We start from the raw sequence: 18,620 nt of genomic DNA, 5'->3' as shown, positions 1-18,620 counted from the left end.
ATTGGTAAGGACCTTTGTGATCCTTTTGTTCAAAGTTTTATTGATTTAGTTAATGAATGACTGTCTTTGCTTGACTATGTGGATTTTAGCAAATTAAATGTTTTTGTTTTTGTTTTTTTACTTTTAGGAGGGGGAGGGTTGTACTAATAATGAAAAAATAAACCGAAACAAACTGGATCAGTTTTATTACTCTGACATTATCTGAAAAGGAAAAGTTAAAGTTGTTACTGTAGGACACCATTAGCCATGTTACTCAGAAATGAAGCAATTTAATCAAAGTAAAAATTTACTAGGCAAGTTTTGGAATGCAGATATCAAAACCACAGGACCGCATTGTAGAAGTGAAGACCAGAATAGCCGAAGGGTAAATGGTAAAACAGCATATAACTAAAGCAGAAATTAAAGGTTTTTTCAAATATAGGGATCTTCATTTGCCTAGGAAAAAAAGATACAGCATTTAAAAAAGAAATAAAGGGGATTTTCTTACTTATAGTATGCTTGTATAGATACTAGAGGCAGTTTTGGGGGGAGTAAATCTTAAAGCCAAATAATAAAAAATTTTGTATGACATACATTCCTGTGTCAGTAAGAATATAATGTAAGTCTTCAAAAGAAAAAGATGATGGAGCATCAGCAAGAACCCAGACACTTAAACAAGGATTAGCAGTGGCAACTTCTAATCCCTAGAGATCTCAAAATTTTCTTTCAATAGGCACACAGGGAACAACAGATGGAAGACAAAACGAGGACCCAAGCAAGTTGTGGGTTGAGTGGAAAACTACATAGTATGAGGATCTCAAAGGACTATTCTCTGAGAAAATGTGAACCAGGAGAAAAAAGTCCCGTCCTACAAAGGGAAACATCAAGAGGACCTTAATGTTTTGGTCTATGCACTGGGTAGAAGGGTAAAATCTCCCTTGAGAATTCGTAATTGTGCGGGTTATGGGCCTAAAGTCTGAATACCAGTGTATGTGGGGGGAAGAAAACCCTAATCTCAAACTTTAAAACAATCCTGGGTTGGTAATGTGCCTAAGTACCTGGCAAAAGAAGGTTTAACACCTTCTTCAACCTGGAGCTCGAAGAAGTACTAAAGTTAAATCTCCACGAGAAATTGTAATCAAAATTTGTGAAGTCTGCCAAGACATAAAATATACTGTTCAAGAGCCACATAAACAAAAGAGACAATCCAAAGTACAGACAACAGATATTCTAATTGTCAAATACAGAATATAAAATGAGGAAGTGTGTTTGAAAATATAAAAGAGGGTATTGGAAATATAATACTGGTAGGCAAAATTCTAAAAATGTCTCCCTAAGATTTTTGTCTCCTGATTATTCAGTCAAACATTAATCTAGGTACTGCTGTGAGGGGATTTTGCAGATATAATTAAGACTATTAGCTAGTCTGAAAATATGCAGATTATGCTGGATTATCCAGGTGGTGCTAATGTGATCCTTATGAGCCTTTAAAAGCCAAAAGAGGAAGGTGGAAGATGGTAAGGTAAGGTAAGATGAGGCAATGGGAAATCAGAGAGTTTTAAAGCATGAGAAGGACTGGACTCATCATTGGTGGTTTTGAAGACAAAAGGAGTTTTAAGCCAGAGAATGCAGAAAGTCTCTAGAAGCTGAGAATGACCCCTGATTGAAACCCAACAAGAAAACAGAGGCCTCAGTCCTGCAGGTACATGGAACTGAAGTCTGCCAACCACATGGGAAGCCTAGAAGTAGATTCTCCTTAAGACCCTCCAATCAGGAACACAGCCTGGCAGACACCTTGATCTTAGTCCTATGAGACTTGTTTTGGACAGGTCTGTTCATCTACAGAATTTTAAAATAATAATGACTGCTGTTTTAAGCACTAAATTTTTATGTTTTGACAACAATAGAAATAAAATATAATAAGGAATGAGAGACTATGAAAAGTGACCAGATAGATCTGAAAAAGTATCGAATAGAAATTTCAGGGGCACCTGGGTGGCTCAGTGGGTTAAAGCCTCTGCCTTCGGCTCAGGCCATGATCCCAGGGTCCTGGGATCGAGCCCTGCATTGGGCTCTCTGCTCAGCAAGGAGCCTGCTTCCTCCTCTCTCTCTCTCTGCCTTCCTCTCTACTTGTGATCTCTGTCTGTCAAATAAATAAATAAAATATTTTTAAAAAAGAAATTTTAGATATGAAAAGTATAATATTCTAATTTTGCTCTCAGGTCCCCATTTTTCTTGGCAGTACAATACTTAATCTAATTAAATCCAAGTCAAATTCTCCATTTCAGTGCTTTAACTGATTTCAGAGTTTAACTTAGTCAACTTAGTTTTTGTTTTTTAGAGCTTCTCTCTTATTTCCTTCAGTGTAGGGTTTTATCTAAGTTTTATAGACCATACATATGAAACTCTAACTGGGCAGCTAAGATGCATCTAGTCTCTGCATTTAGACTGGCTTCCACTGAGAGGTACAGTCCTCTGAAGTGTACAATTCCCACTGGTTTCATCATTCACTTCTGATTTGAAGATCTACTTACGCAACTCACATCATCCCTGAAATCAACATCTTTTCATCACAACCACAAGCCGTATTGATCCACCACTGCAAGAGCTTACAGGACTTTGGATGCTCTCTGCTTCTCTTTGGGGTCCAAGCAGTCTTAGGAGGAAGGTGTGTCTAAGCCCCAGCTGTGCTTAGATCCTCCTTCCCATTAGCCCGACTCTTCTGCAGGACTCCAGGTTAAGTGCAAGGGAGAGAGAGCCTAAAGCTCACATCTTATACCCAAAAGAGTCAGTATATTAATTAATTCATGGCACAAATAATGAATGTAACCTATAACCACAGAACAGAGCACATCAGCCTAGCTCAAATACAAACGAAAACCATCGCTTGTCTAAAGCAGTGTTTATGTTCATAGGATCTGGAGGGTGACTAGCAGGACTGAATTCCTGTTCTACCCATCTCATCCTCAGATATGTCAGTTAACCTCTGTATGCTGCACTTTCCTTATCTGAAAATGGGCCTCTGGAGGCAGAAAGATATTTTCATAGAGTTATAAGGATTAAAGGAGTTAATATACAGAGAATGCTTAGAGCAGTAACTGGCCATAGTACAAGCTCAATATTAGATTGCATTCTTATTAATGTATCATTTTTATTCCTTATGACATCACCCAGAAGTAATTGCACTCATCTAATCACAGCCTTGGTCAAACTCCTTCTTCAGAAGACCCTTGGCCAGGATCTCATTGAAACCTTAGATTTAAGATAGAAAAGTTACTCCTAGCTTATAACACCTAAGTGGAGATTTCCAGAGAATCTTTTAATTTTTACCCAATTGGTCCTTGGTTGAGAGAGAACACTGGAGGTAAAACAGTGAAAAAAGTATGTAGTTATTTAAATCAATCTCCATTTATACAATTCAGCACACATATACAGGAAAATTAGGCACTGTATACAATACTACAAACCAAGTTCAATAACTCTTTGAAATAATGTGGCATATTGGTATTGAATGAGCCTCTCACTCCATTAAGTGACTCTCATTATTAGTTTTCACTTCAGGGATTTTCAAATAGTTCAAACCCCTCCCTACAACCCCACCTCCGCGTTGCCAGTGCTCCCTGGAGCCGTGTATACAGGGTTGTTGATGAATCCTGACAGCTGTAGTTCTGCACACCTGCTGAGCTGAGCGTAGCCTCTGACCTCCCCGCAGCAGCACATCTATGGCTGGGCCACTGAGTCAGACGCTATGCCTTTGTGGATATCATTCTGTAAAATGTATGCAGTGAAGATTACCAAAATACCAGAAATGTCACGTAGCTTCCTCCTTCATTCCAAGAAAATTTATGTGCTTTTGCATCCATGTGTAATAGCCAGCATTGCCATTATTTTTCCTTATTTATTCTAATTGCTTCATTCTGTCCTTTTTTATTTAGCATACCTTTCTTTCTTGACACATTGTCTTTCTTTTTTTTTAAGGCAAATGTGTTTGGACTTCTCAGAAAGTCAGATACTATGTTATAATCTCAAGAATAGTGGTCTCTTAGAGTGCTTCTACACAAAGAAATTACAAATATACATCTACTCCAAGTTAAATTATGGCCTATGAATTAATTTTCAAATAAAGCATGAAAATGACATACCTTATATTTTGTGCAATGACTTTCAAACCTCAAGTCATCTTGATAGAGAGTGGGGGAAATTTTTGGTAGAAACGCTTAGAGAAGAAGAGATGTTTTTGAATAAAGAAAGTTTGATTTATCTTAAAATGACTGCCATGAAATTGGCTTCTGGTTTGAAGAAAGACTTTAGTTCCTCAAACAATTCTGTTTCTGTTAGATGTTGGCCTTCCAGACCAGTTTCCTTCCTTCCTTCCTTAACACTTCTTGATGGAGTTTAGGGATTTTCATCACCTTAGACAATTAAAATAAGCTGTGTACCAGAAAGAAAATTTTTTGAGACTAGAACAGGAACCCAATGAACTCTAGTCATAACAGATAAATCAACTTAGGAAGAATTGACATCTTAAAAATTTTGAGTCTTCTGATCCATGAACACATTGCATCTCTCTATTTATTTAGGTATTCTTTAATTTCCCTGAGCAATGTTATAGAGTTTTCAATGTACAGTCTTATTCATCTTTAAACACATTTATCCCTAAGTGTATAATATTTTTGATATTACTGTATTTCATTTTTTTATGCTATTGTAAGTGGTCTTGTTTTTTTATCTTCATTTTCTGATTAGTAGTTGCCAGGATTTAGAAATGCCATATATTTTATAAATTGATTCACTAAGCTAATTTATTATTTCTAGTTGGGTTTTTAAAATAGATTTCATAAAATTGTGTACATAATGATATCATCTGTGAATAAACTCAGTGATATTTCATCCTTTCCAACCTGGATACTTTATTTCACATTTTACTTTAAGGTATCCTTGTCTTTTTTTCTGGGGAGCCTGGGTGGTACAGTCAGTTAAGTGTCTGACTCTTGGTTCAGGCTCAGGTTGTGATCTCAGGGTTGTGGGATCAAGTCCCATATTGGGCTCCACAACATGTGTGGAGTCTGCTTGGGTTTCTCTTTCCCCCTCCCTCTGCCCCTCCCCACTGCAACCTCTCTCTCTCTCAAATAAATAAATAAATCTTTTAAAAAAGGATGTCCTTGCCTTTTTTCTTCTCTTAGTAGCAAAGCATTTTTTTTCTCCCATCAGTTAGGAATGTTGACTGTAGAATTTTCAGAGCCTCTTTACCGGATTGAGGAAACGTCTATTGCTAGTTTACTAAGAGTTTTTGTTTGTTTTTAAATCAGGAATGGATATTAGGATTTGCCAAATGCTTTTCCTACATCTTTGGAGTTGATCTTATGATTTTCTTTTTTAGTCTGTTAATGTGCTAAATTACATTGAATTAAACAAACCTTGAACATGATACTTTGTATTTTTTATATATTGTTAGGTTTTACTCACTAATATTTTGTTAAGAATTTTTGTACCAGTGTTCAGAAGGGACATTTTATAGTTTTCTTACTTTGTTATTATTGTTGTTGTTGTTGTGTTAGGGTAATGTTTGCTTCAGAGAATGAGTTAGAAAGCATTTTCTTCTCTTCAGTTGTCTGCAAGTGTTGTAGAATTTAAATCCTTTTTAACTTACTGAGATTTGTTTATGAAAGAAAATTATTTATCTTGATAAATATTCTGCTTTTGTTGGGCAGAGTCTTCTAAAGTGTCAATTGGGTCAACTTTTTTCATATTCCATATTCTTACTGATTTTTTTCCTACTTGTTCTATCAGTTATATATTGAGAGAAGAATGTTGAAATCTTTGCCAATAATTGTGGATTTGTCAATTCTTCATGCATTTTTATCAGGTTTTGCTTTATGTTTTTCAAAGCTCTATTTTTTTGTTGTTGGTGGTGGTGTGCCAATATTTAAAATTGCTGGGTGCCTGGGTGGCTCAGTGGGTTAAGCCTCTGCCTTCGGCTCAGGTCATGATCTCAGGGTCCTGGAATCAAGTCCTGCATCGGGCTCTCTGCTCAGCGGGGAGCCTGCTTCTCCCTCCATTTCTCTCTGCCTGCCTCTCTGCCTACTTGTGATCTCTCTCTGTCAAATAAATAAAATCTTAAAAAAAATTAAAATGTAAAATTGCTATGTACTCTGTGCCTTTATCACTATATAATGCTCTTTTTATCAATGTTGATATTCTTTACTCTGAAATATATTGATACTAATATAAGTGTTACAACTTTTAAAACTAGTTTTAGCATAGATTATTTTTCTCCAGCCTTTTTTTTAATGTTCAATTAGCCAACATACAGTACATCATTAGTGGTCAATGTAATGTTCGGCGATTCATTAGTTGCATACAACACCCAGTGCTCATCATCACATGTGTCCTCCTTAATACCCATCATCTGGTTAACCCATCCCCTGAATCCCTCCCTTCTGTAATCCTCAGTTTGGTCCCTGGATTCCGGAGTCTCTCGTGGTTTGTCTCCCTCTCTGATTTCTTCCCATTCAGTTTTCCCTCCCTTCCCCTGTGGTCCTCCACACTATTTCTTATGTTCCACATCTGATTGAAACCATACAATAATTGTCTTTCTCTGCTTGACTTATCTCATTTAGCATAATCCCCTCCAGTTCCATCCATGTTGATACAAATGGTGGGTATTCATCCTTTCTGATGGCTGAGTAATATTCCATTGTATATATGAAACACATCTTCTTTGATCTACTTGTATGTTTATATTTAAAGTGAGTTTCTTATAGGAAATATAATTAAATCTTAATTTCTTATCTTTTAACCAAATATGACAGATTCTTTTAATTTAGGTGCTTTGACCATTTATATTTAATGTGATTACTGGTATAATTTAAATCTACCATTTTGCTATTTTTTCTATATTATTTGTCCTATGCTTTATTTTCCTCTTATACTGCCCCCCCTTTGTATTAATTGACTGCTTTTTATTATTTAATTTTATTTCATTTCTTGACTTATTTACTGTGATTTTTACAGTTACTTGAAGATTTATACTTATCTTTAACTTATCGCAATTTACTTTAAGTAATATGTTATTACTTCATGTATAATATTCTTAGAAGAATTTATACTATAGCCCCCCCTTACCACTTTGTGTATTGTTGTCCTACATTCTATTTCTATATGTATCATAAACTCAAAAATGCATTGCTCCTATTTTTTGTCTAAGCAGTCATATAGGGGCACCTGGGTGGCTCAGTTGGTTAAGTGTCTGCCTTTGGCTAAGGTCGTGATCCCAGGGATCTGGGATCGAGCCTCATGTCAGGCTCTCTGCTCATCAGGGAGCCTGCTTCTCCCTCTCCCTCTTCCTGCCACTCCTCCTGCTTGTGCTGTCTCTCAATCTGCTAAATAAATAAATAAAATCTTTTTAAAAATAAATAAGAAGTAGTCAAATATCTTTTGAAAATATCAAAAATTATTTTATATTTCCCCACATTCTTCATTCCTTGTATATAGTCTTGTTATTTCAATTTCTACCAGATATAATTTTTATTCTTTTAGCTTTTGTTTAAGTCTGAAAAAATATCTATTAGTTTCATTTTTGAAGGATATTTTCATTTGGAATAGAATTTTAGATTGAGAATATTTCCCTCTCAGGAATTTAAAGATGTACCACAGTCTTCCAGTTTATATTCTTTTTGATGAGAAGTGTACTTTAATTCATAAATCTGTTCTTCTGTATGTAATGTGTATTTTTTTCTCTTCTGGATGCTTTCAAGGTGTTTCTTCATTACTGCTTTTGTGTGATCTAATTGTGAGGTACCTTAATATAATTTTCTTTGTTTCTAATGTTCAGGGTTCAATAGGCTTCAAAGTATTTAAAAAGCTTTTTTAAAATCAAATCTAGAAAACCTTCATGTGCTATTCCTTAGAATATTCTCTCTACCCTTTTTTGTCAAGACTATAATTACAAACATATTTGGTCACTTGAAATTATCTCAAAGTACACTGAATCTCTGTTTTTGCTTTTTGTTTTTTCTGTCATGTTCTCTGTAGTCTTTTGGGCAGTTTCTATTGCTACCTCTTTCGGTTCACCAATTATTTCCTGATAATTCCATCAAGTATGTTTTCCATTGCAAACATTGTAATTTTCAAGTTGAAAAATTTAATATGGGTCTTTTATATTTTTCCTGTCATTACTGAGTATACTCATATTTTTCTCTACCCTCTTGAACATATATAATTTTAATAACTTTTGATGTTCTTGTCTAGTAATTCTATCATATATGTCATTTCTGCTTCTATGCCTATTGCTTGATTTTTCTCTATTTTAAAAGTCAGATTTTCCTGCTTTTCCTACCTGGTAATTTTTTTTCAAATGAAAAAAAGACATTGCTTATTTTACTTTGTTTAATATCAGACATATTTTTATTCCTATATGCTTGAATGTTATTCTGGAGCACAGTTGCATTATTTAAAAACAGTTTGATCCTTTTGATGTTTGTTCTTAAGATTTTGGGGGTGAGACCAGAAAACACTTTAGTCTACAGCTACATTTGCCTCACTACTAAGGCAATACCCTTTTGAGTATTGCACTTGATGTTCCATTAATTTTAAGGTTTTCCATTCTAGGTGGTAGAAACACGAAATTATTCCCAGCTCTGTGTTAGTTTCTGGAATTGTCCCAGCTAATAATTTTGATTAGTTCTTTCTTCACCCTGAGGTTGTTTCCTAAGAGACGTGTGTTGATTAGTAGTCAGCAGAATAGCAGACAGGATTCCTGGAGATCTCTCTGCACATGTCTGTGCATGTTTCTCCCTTCTGATACTCTGCCTGAAAACTGTAGCCACCAGTCCTCTTCAGACTCCCAGCTCCATCTCTTCAACAGATGATCACCAGTATCTGCCTGGATTCCCCCTTTCTTGAACTGCTGCCTGGAAACTCTCCCCTTGTTGTAAGTTGGAATAATGATAGGACGCAACTATTTCCTCTCCTTCAGAGATCACTGTCCTATGTTGCGTGATGTCAAATGTCTGAAAACTGTTGTTTCATATCGTTTTTCCTCTTTTAGTTGTTTCAGACAGAGGTAAATCCTGTTCCTCATGCTGCATTTTGCCAAAAGTAGAAGTATCTAGAAGAGTCAGATTTAATTATAATTTTTTTCCCCTAGTAATGTTGGAATCAGAACAAGTTGAGTTAACTGGATGGCTCTGAAGTCTCCAATTTTAATCACTGGTGTATAATGCAGCTCTTAGATCATAAAGTAAATACTGGATGAGGAGCCTCTATGATGGTATTGGGAAGCAGAGGGTGACTTTATGAAAACCATTTTGAATTTTTTGAGTTTGAGATTTATTTACTACTTATTTATTACTACATGAAGAAATAACTAATGTGCACTTAAATAATCCAAATGTGAAATGGAGGACAATGGTCAGACCTGCATTCTGGTTTAAAATTTAAGATGAAGGGAGTCTAGAGCATAGAAAAAATGTGTAAGAATCCCCTTTCTGCTTTTTATTCAACTTCAATACTCTGATAGCTATCTAAAATTAATGTCCTAAATTGTTTGCTATAGTTTTAATTGTTATTTTAATTCCAAACTGAAGATGTTTTAGCCATACTTGAAAGGATGCTAGGACACATATAACTCATTTTGTTATTGTTGTTTACATGTAAAAATAATTAAGGGATAAGCAAGTTTAAAATCTAGGGGAAGTTGCTCAGAGAATAATTCAGCCCCAAGGTAAGTTCAATCTGAGACAGTTCTCTAACAGAGGTTGTAATCTGACAAGAATATTTTATCTTGAGAGGAGGAGTCAAGATGGCGGAGAAGTAGCAGGCTGAGACTACTTCAGGTAGCGGGAGATCAGCTAAATAGCTTATCTAAAGATTGCAAACACCTACAAATCCAACGGGAGATTGAAGAGAAGAAGAACAGCAATTCTAGAAACAGAAAATCAACCACTATCTGAAAGGTAGGAGAAGTGAATCCATAGCGACTGGAAGATAGACCGCGGGGGGAGGGGCCGGCTCCTGGCGAGTGGCGGAGGAACGGAGCACAAAATCAGGACTTTTAAAAGTCTGTTCCACTGAGGGACATCGCTCCAGAGGCTTAACTGGGGTGAAGCCCAGGCGGGGTCAGCGCGGCCTCAGGTCCCACAGGGTCACAGAAGGATCGGGGGTGTCTGAGTGTCGCAGAGCTTACCGGTATTAGAACAGGGAAGCCGGCTACAGAGACAGAGCCGAGGAGTGAGCTCTCAGCTCGGGGTTACCTTGAACCGGTCGCAGGCTCGGTCAGCTCGGAGCGCGGCCGGAGGCCAGGGTGACGGGAGTAATTGGGCGCTGTTCTCTGAGGGCGCACTGAGGAGTGGGGCCCCGGGCTCTCGGCTCCTCCGGGCTGGAGACCAGGAGGCCGCCATCTTCATTCCCGTCTTCCAGAACTCTACGGAAAGCGCTCAGGGAGCAAAAGCTCCCGAAAGCAAACCCAGCAAACCCGAGCGGATTACTCAGCCCAGCCCCGGGTAAGGGCGGTGCAACTCCGCCTGGGGCAAAGACGCTTGAGAATCACTACAACAGGCCCGTTCCCCCAGAAGATCAACGAGAAACCCAGCCAGGACCAAGTTCACCTACCAAGGAGTGCAGTTTCAATACCAAGGAGAGCAGCGGAATTCCAGAGGAGAAGAAAGCAAAGCACGGAACTCATGGCTTTCTCCCCATGATTCTTTAGCCTTGCAGTTAAATTAATTTTTTTTCTTTTTCAATTTTTTTTTCTCTTCTTCTGCTAAATTTTTTTAACTTTTACCGTTTTCTTTTTTAACATTTTTTTTAAGATTTTATTTATTTATTTGACAGAGAGAGATCACAAGCAGGCAGAGAGGCAGGTAGAGAGAGAGGAGGAAGCAGGCTCCCTGCTGAGCAGAGAGCCTGATGCGGGGCTCGATCCCAGGACCCTGAGATCATGACCTGAGCCGAAGGCAGCGGCTTAACCCACTGAGCCACCCAGGCGCCCCTTTTTTAACGTTTTTAAACTAGTTTATTTAATATATATATATATTTTTTTCCTTTTTATATTTTTTATTGGCTTTCTTTTTTTAATAGTTTCTTTTTTTTTTCTTTCTGAACCCCTTTTTATCCCCATTCTCCCCGCTCACGATTTGGGATCTCTTCTGATTTGGCTAAAGCATATTTTCCTGGGGTTGTTGCCACCCTTTTAGTATTTTACTTGCTCCTTCATATACTCTTAATCTGGACAAAATGACAAGGCAGAAAAATTCTCCACAAAAAAAAGAACAAGAGGCAGTACCAAAGGCTAGGGACCTAATCAATACAGACATTGGTAATATGTCAGATCTAGAGTTCAGAATGACGATTCTCAAGGTTCTAGCCAGGCTCGAAAAAGGCATGAAAGATATTAGAGAAACCCTCTCGGGAGATATAAAAGCCCTTTCTGGAGAAATAAAAGAACTAAAATCTAACCAAGTTGAAATAAAAAAAGCTATTAATGAGGTGCAATCAAAAATGGAGGCTCTCACTGCTAGGATAAATGAGGCAGAAGAAAGAATTAGCGATGTAGAAGACCAAATGACAGAGAATAAAGAAGCTGAGCAAAAGAGGGACAAACAGCTACTGGACCATGAGGGGAGAATTCGAGAGATAAGTGACACCATAAAAAGAAACAACATTAGAATAATTGGGATTCCAGAAGAAGAGGAAACAGAGAGGGGAGCAGAAGGTATGTTGGAGAGAATTATTGGAGAGAATTTCCCCAATATGGCAAAGGGAACAAGCATCAAAATCCGGGAGGTTCAGAGAACCCCCCTCAAAATCAATAAGAATAGGTCCACACCCCGTCACATAATAGGAAAATTTACAAGTCTTAGTGACAAAGAAAAGATCCTGAAAGCAGCCCGGGAAAAGAATTCTGTAATGTACAATGGTAAAAATATTAGATTGGCAGCAGACTTGTCCACAGAGACCTGGCAGGCCAGAAAGAGCTGGCATGATATATTCAGAGTACTAAATGAGAAAAACATGCAGCCAAGAATACTATATCCAGCTAGGCTATCATTGAAAATAGAAGGAGAGATTAAAAGCTTCCAGGACAAACAAAAACTGAAAGAATTTGCAAATACCAAACCAGCTCTACAGGAAATATTGAAAGGGGTCCTCTAAGCAAAGAGAGACCCTCAAAGTAGTAGATCAGAAAGAAACAGAGACAATATACAACAACAGTCACCTTACAGGCAATACAATGGCACTAAATTCATATCTCTCAATACTTACCCTGAATGTTAATGGGCTAAATGCCCCAATCAAAAGACACAGGGTATCAGAATGGATAAAAAAACAAAACCCATCTATATGTTGCCTACAAGAAACTCATCTTAAACCTGAAGACACCTCCAGGTTTAAAGTGAGGGGGTGGGAAAGAATTTACCATGCTAATGGACATCAGAAGAAAGCAGGAGTGGCAATCCTTATATCAGATCAATTAGATTTTAAGCCAAAGACTATAATAAGAGATGAGGAAGGACACTATATCATACTCAAAGGGACTGTCCAACAAGAAGATCTAACAATTTTAAATATCTATGCCCCTAACATGGGAGCAGCCAACTATATAAACCAATTAATAACAAAATCAAAGAAACACATCGACAATAATACAATAATAGTAGGGGATTTTAACACTCCCCTCACTGAAATGGACAGATCATCCAAGCAAAAGATCAACAAGGAAATAAAGGCCTTAAATGACACACTGGACCAGATGGACATCACAGATATATTCAGAACATTTCATCCCAAAGCAACAGAATACACATTCTTCTCTAGTGCACATGGAACATTCTCCAGAATAGATCATATTCTTGGTCCTAAATCAAGTCTCAACCGGTATCAAAAGATTGGGATCATTCCCTGCATATTTTCAGACCACAATGCTCTAAAGCTAGAACTCAATAACAAGAGGAAATTTGGAAAGAACCCAAATACATGGAGACTAAACAGCATCCTTCTAAAGAATGAATGGGTCAACCAGGAAATTAAAGAAGAATTGAAAAAAATTATGGAAACAAATGATAATGAAAACACAACAGTTCAGAATCTGTGGGACACAACAAAGGCAGTCCTGAGAGGAAAATAGATAGTGGTACAAGCCTTTCTCAAGAAACAAGAAAGGTCTCAGGTACACAACCTAACCCTACACCTAAAGGAGCTGGAGAAAGAACAAGAAAGAAACCCTAAACCCAGCAGGAGAAGAGAAATCATAAAGATCAGAGCAGAAATCAATGAAATAGAAACCAAAAAAACAATAGAACAAATCAACGAAACTAGGAGCTGGTTCTTTGAAAGAATTAATAAGATTGATAAACCCCTGGCCAGACTTATCAAAAAGAAAAGAGAAAGGACCCAAATAAATAAAATCATGAATGAAAGAGGAGAGATCACAACGAACACCAAAGAAATACAGACAATTATAAGAACATACTATGAGCAACTCTACGCCAACAAATTTGACAATCTGGAAGAAATGGATGCATTCCTAGAGACATATAAACTACCACAACTGAACCAGGAAGAAATAGAAAGCCTGAACAGACCCATAACCAGTAAGGAGATTGAAACAGTCATCAAAAATCTCCAAACAAACAAAAGCCCAGGGCCAGATGGCTTCCCGGGGGAATTCTACCAAATATTTAAAGAAGAACTAATTCCTATTCTCCTGAAACTGTTCCAAAAAATAGAAATGGAAGGAAAACTCCCAAACTCATTTTATGAGGCGAGCATCACCTTGATCCCAAAACCAGACAAGGATCCCATCAAAAAAGAGAACTACAGACCAATATCCTTGATGAACACAGATGCAAAAATTCTCACCAAAATACTAGCCAATAGGATTCAACAGTACATTAAAAGGATTACTCACCACGACCAAGTGGGATTTATTCCAGGGCTGCAAGGTTGGTTCAACATCCGCAAATCAATCAATGTGATACAACACATTAATAAAAGAAAGAACAAGAATCATATGATACTCTCCATAGATGCTGAAAAAGCATTTGACAAAGTACAGCATCCCTTCCTGATCAAAACTCTTCAAAGGGTAGGGATAGACGGCACATACCTCAATATTATCAAAGCCATCTATGAAAAACCCACCGCAAATATCATTCTCAATGGAGAAAATCTGAAAGCTTTCCGTTAATGTCAGGAACACGGCAGGGATGTCCGTTATCACCACTGCTATTCAACATAGTACTAGAAGTCCTAGCCTCAGCAATCAGACAACAAAAGGAAATTAAAGGCATCCAAATCGGCAAAGAAGAAGTCAAACTATCACTCTTTGCAGATGATATGATACTATATGTGGAAAACCCAAAAGACTCCACTCCAAAACTGCTAGAACTTGTACAGGAATTCAGTCAAGTGTCTGGATATAAAATCAATGCACAGAAATCAGTTGCATTTCTCTACACCAACAACAAGACAGAAGAAAGAGAAATTAAGGAGTCCATCCCATTTACAATTGCACCCAAAACTATAAGATACCTAGGAATAAACCTAATCAAAGAGACTAAGAATCTATACTCAGAAAACTATAAAGTACTCATGAAAAAAATTGAGGAAGACACAAAGAAATGGAAAAATGTTCCATGCTCCTGGATTGGAAGAATAAATATGGTGAAAATGTCTATGCTACCTAAAGCAATCTACACATTTAATGCAATTCCTATCAAAGTAACATCCATTTTTTTTCAAAGAAATGGAACAAATAATCCTAAAATTTATATGGAACCAGAAAAGACCTCGAATAGCCAAAGGAATATTGAAAAAGAAAGCCAAAGTTGGTGGCATCACAATTCCGGACTTCAAGCTCTATTACAAAGCTGTCATCATCAAGACAGCATGGTACTGGCATAAAAACAGACACATAGATCAATGGAACAGAATAGAGAGCCCAGAAATAGACCCTCATCTCTATGGTCAATTCATCTTCGACAAAGCAGGAAAGAATGTCCAATGGAAAAAAGACAGTCTCTTCAATAAATGGTGATGGGAAAATTGGACAGTCACATGCAGAAAAATGAAATTGGATCATTTCCTTACACCACACACGAAAATAGACTCAAAATGGATGAAGGATCTCAATGTGAGAAAGGAATCCATCAAAATCCTCGAGGAGAACACAGGCAGCAACCTCTTCGACGTCAGCCGCAGCAACATCTTCCTAGGAACATCACCAAAGGCAAGGGAAGCAAGGGCAAAAATGAACTATTGGGATTTTATCAAGATCAAAAGCTTTTGCACAGCAAAGGAAACAGTGAACAAAACCAAAAGACAACTGACAGAATGGGAGAAGATATTTGCAAATGACATATCAGATAAAGGGCTAGTGTCCAAAATCTATAAAGAACTTAGCAAACTCAACACCCAAAGAACAAATAATCCAATCAAGAAATGGGCAGAGGACATGAACAGACATTTCTGCAAAGAAGACATCCAGATGGCCAACAGACACATGAAAAAGTGCTCCATATCACTCGGCATCAGGGAAATACAAATCAAAACCACAATGAGATATCACCTCACACCAGTCAGAATGGCTAAAATTAACAAGTCAGGAAATGACAGATGCTGGCGAGGATGCGGAGAAAGGGGAACCCTCCTACACTGTTGGTGGGAATGCAAGCTGGTGCAACCACTCTGGAAAACAGCATGGAGGTTCCTCAAAATGTTGAAAATAGAACTACCCTATGACCCAGCAATTGCACTGCTGGGTATTTACCCTAAAGATACAAACGTAGTGATCCGAAGGGGCACGTGCACCCGAATGTTTATAGCAGCAATGTCTACAATAGCCAAACTATGGAGAACCTAGATGTCCATCAAGAGACGAATGGATAAAGAAGAGGTGGTATATATACACAATGGAATACTATGCAGCCATCAAAAGAAATGAAATCTTGCCATTTGCGACGACGTGGATGGAACTAGAGGGTATCATGCTTAGCGAAATAAGTCAATCGGAGAAAGACAACTATCATATGATCTCCCTGATATGAGGGAGAGGAGATGCAACATGGGGGGTTAAGGGGGTAGGAGAAGAGTAAATGAAACAAGATGGGATTGGGAGGGAGACAAACCATAAGTGACTCTTAATCTCACAAAACAAAATGAGGGTTGATGGGGGGAGGGGGGTTGGGAGAGGGGGGGTGGGGTTATGGATATTGGGGAGGGTATGTGCTATGGTGAGTGCTGTGAAGTGTGTAAACCTGGCGATTCACAGACCTGTACCCCTGGGGATAAAAATATATGTTTATAAAAAATAAAATTAAAAAAAAAAGAATATTTTATCTTCACAGCCATAGGGCTTTTTGGGTAGATCATCTTAAAATTGTTAAGTGAATAATAAATAATGACAGGTAATTCCTCGGGGTCTGGGAATCCATTCTTGGCTACAGTCCTTGATATCGTTCTCCATTTATGTTCTCCATAAACTTTTAGTCTCCATCTCAGCTGGGAAAGTAATTGTTTTCAGTCAGAGCTGGGGGTCCACTGAGAGCAAGCATTCCTCTCCTCAGAGAATCCAGTAGGTCCCTCTGACATGCCCTCATCCTCCTCCATACAGAACCTATTCATGGGCCCTCCTTAGAATTTGAACAGGGCCAGAATCCATCATCAGAACTGGAATTTGAATTCTTTTATTGCATCTGTAGTCAGGACTGTATGTGGATTTAATGTGCTCGATATTTTATACTTTGAGTTAAAAGCAGTTTTATAGTTAATCTATTATTGAAAGCTACTGTTACTTGTATTTACTTCTTTTTCCTCTCTTTTTTTTGTAAAGCCAGAACTCTGAAGGTTATAAAGAACCTCAGTCTTCCCATGGAGACAGAAGTCCCACTGACCACTATGCACATTCCATCTCCTGTATCCATCTTCTTTATCTTCATAGATTCATTTGACTAAAGAATGTAAACAAAGAAACACAACTATATACAATTCCCTAAAGCACATTTTGAACATTTCTAGTGGCTTGCTTTTTAAAATCTATCATTAGCCAAGTACTTTACAAAATATAAAACAAGGTTCCAAGAAAGAGCATTTTTAACTGGTAATCCTGGACGGGTTTTCCTGGGAAAACCTATATGGAAAGCAGAGACAATAACTCCACACGCAAGTACTAGTGGCTATGATAGTACTATTGCATCTGATGCATTCTCCTCTGAATCCATTATCCAAAGATTATGGACATTGAATCAGTTGTAAAGTGGCTCATATATCCAGTGAGAATATTCAAAGAAATGTAAAATAGACTTTATATTTAGATTTTTGAGCGTCACAACAGAGCCAGACTAGATAATTTACCCAACTTCAAGACTTACTATTTGGATATAGTAATCAAGACTATGTGGTATTGGGAAAGACATGGGTATATACAGTTGGCACAGAATAAAAACCCATAAGTAGTTCCACATAAATATGCTTATTTTTTAAAATCTTTAAAAACTTTTTTAAAAATTAAAAAAAATTTTTTTTAAATTTTATTTATTTATTTGACAGAGAGATAGATAGTGAGAGAGCAAACACAAGCAAGGGGAGTGTGAGAGGAAGAAACAAGCTTCCCACTGAGCAGGGAGCCCAATGCGGGGCTTGATCCCAGGACCCTGGGATCATGACCTGAACCAAAGGCAGATGCTTAACGGCTAAGCCACCCAGGGGCCCCAAATGTGATTTTTGACAAAGATACAAAAGCAATTTAATGGAAGAAAGATAGCCTTTCCAGCAAATGGTGCTGGAGAAGTGAACACCCAAAGACAAAAACAGAAAACAAAACAAACAAAACTTTGACCTAAGCTTCATACTTTGTATGAAAATTAGCTCAAGATTGATCATGAACTTAAATGCATAAATGTAAAATTCTAAATGTAAAGTGTATAAAATTCTAAAACATTTAGGGGAAAACATGGAAAATAATCTTCATGGAATTAGGACTTAGCAAAGAGTTCTTAGACTTTTTTTAAAAAATTATTTTATTTATTTATTTATTTATTTATTTATTTATTTATTTGAGAGAGAGAGCACAAACAGGGGAAAGGGAAGAGGCAAAGAGAGAAGCAGACTCCCTGCTGAGCTGGAAGCCTGATGCAGGACTTGATCCCAGGACCTTGGGATCATGACCTCAGATGAAGGCAGATGCTTAACCACACAGGTGCCCCAAAGAGCTCTTGTGCTTAACACCAAAACTATAATCCATGAAAGCAAAAGTTAATAAATGGACATCAAAATTTAAAATTTATATTTGTTCAACAAATATCCAATTAAGAGAATGAAGAAACAAACCATGAAATGAGAGAAGATATTTGCAAACCACAAAGAATAATACTGATAATGGGTGAAGAACACTTAAAACTTAGTAAACAAACAATCCAATTAGAAAGTGGGCAAATGATACGAAGATAACACTTCACAGAAGAGAATATACAGATGTTAAATAAGCACATGAAAAGATGTTCAACATCATCATCCATTAGGTAAATGCAAATTAAAAAAACAGTGAGATATTCCTACACCCATGTCAGAATGGCTAAAATAAAGAATAATGACAGCACCAAATGCTGGTAAGGATGTGGAGAAACCCAATCACTCAGACACTC

At 37.4% G+C, this 18,620-nt stretch overlaps 1 protein-coding gene across 6 annotated transcripts in view; it reads left to right on the top strand.

Moving 5' to 3' along the window:
• The window catches only part of SLC13A1 (solute carrier family 13 member 1), a 126,574-nt gene that overhangs the window by 93,827 nt on the left and 14,127 nt on the right, over positions 1-18,620 (top strand). The window contains exon 16 of one of the 6 annotated variants that reach the window (XM_047694889.1): positions 3,958-4,125. The exons of 4 other annotated variants lie outside the window; for them this stretch is intronic. The gene's annotated coding sequence lies outside the window, so the exon portion shown is untranslated. Of the gene's footprint in view, positions 1-712; positions 1,408-3,957; positions 4,126-18,620 lie in introns of those variants that run through there. One more of the 6 variants, XM_047694890.1, reaches the window with a different exon arrangement.

Source organism: Lutra lutra, chromosome 11 (assembly GCF_902655055.1).
Source record: "Lutra lutra chromosome 11, mLutLut1.2, whole genome shotgun sequence".
In the NCBI taxonomy this organism is placed as follows: Eukaryota; Metazoa; Chordata; class Mammalia; order Carnivora; family Mustelidae; genus Lutra; species Lutra lutra.
The sequence above is the reverse complement of the archived record's forward strand: the minus strand, read 5'-3'. Positions and strand labels throughout refer to the sequence as shown.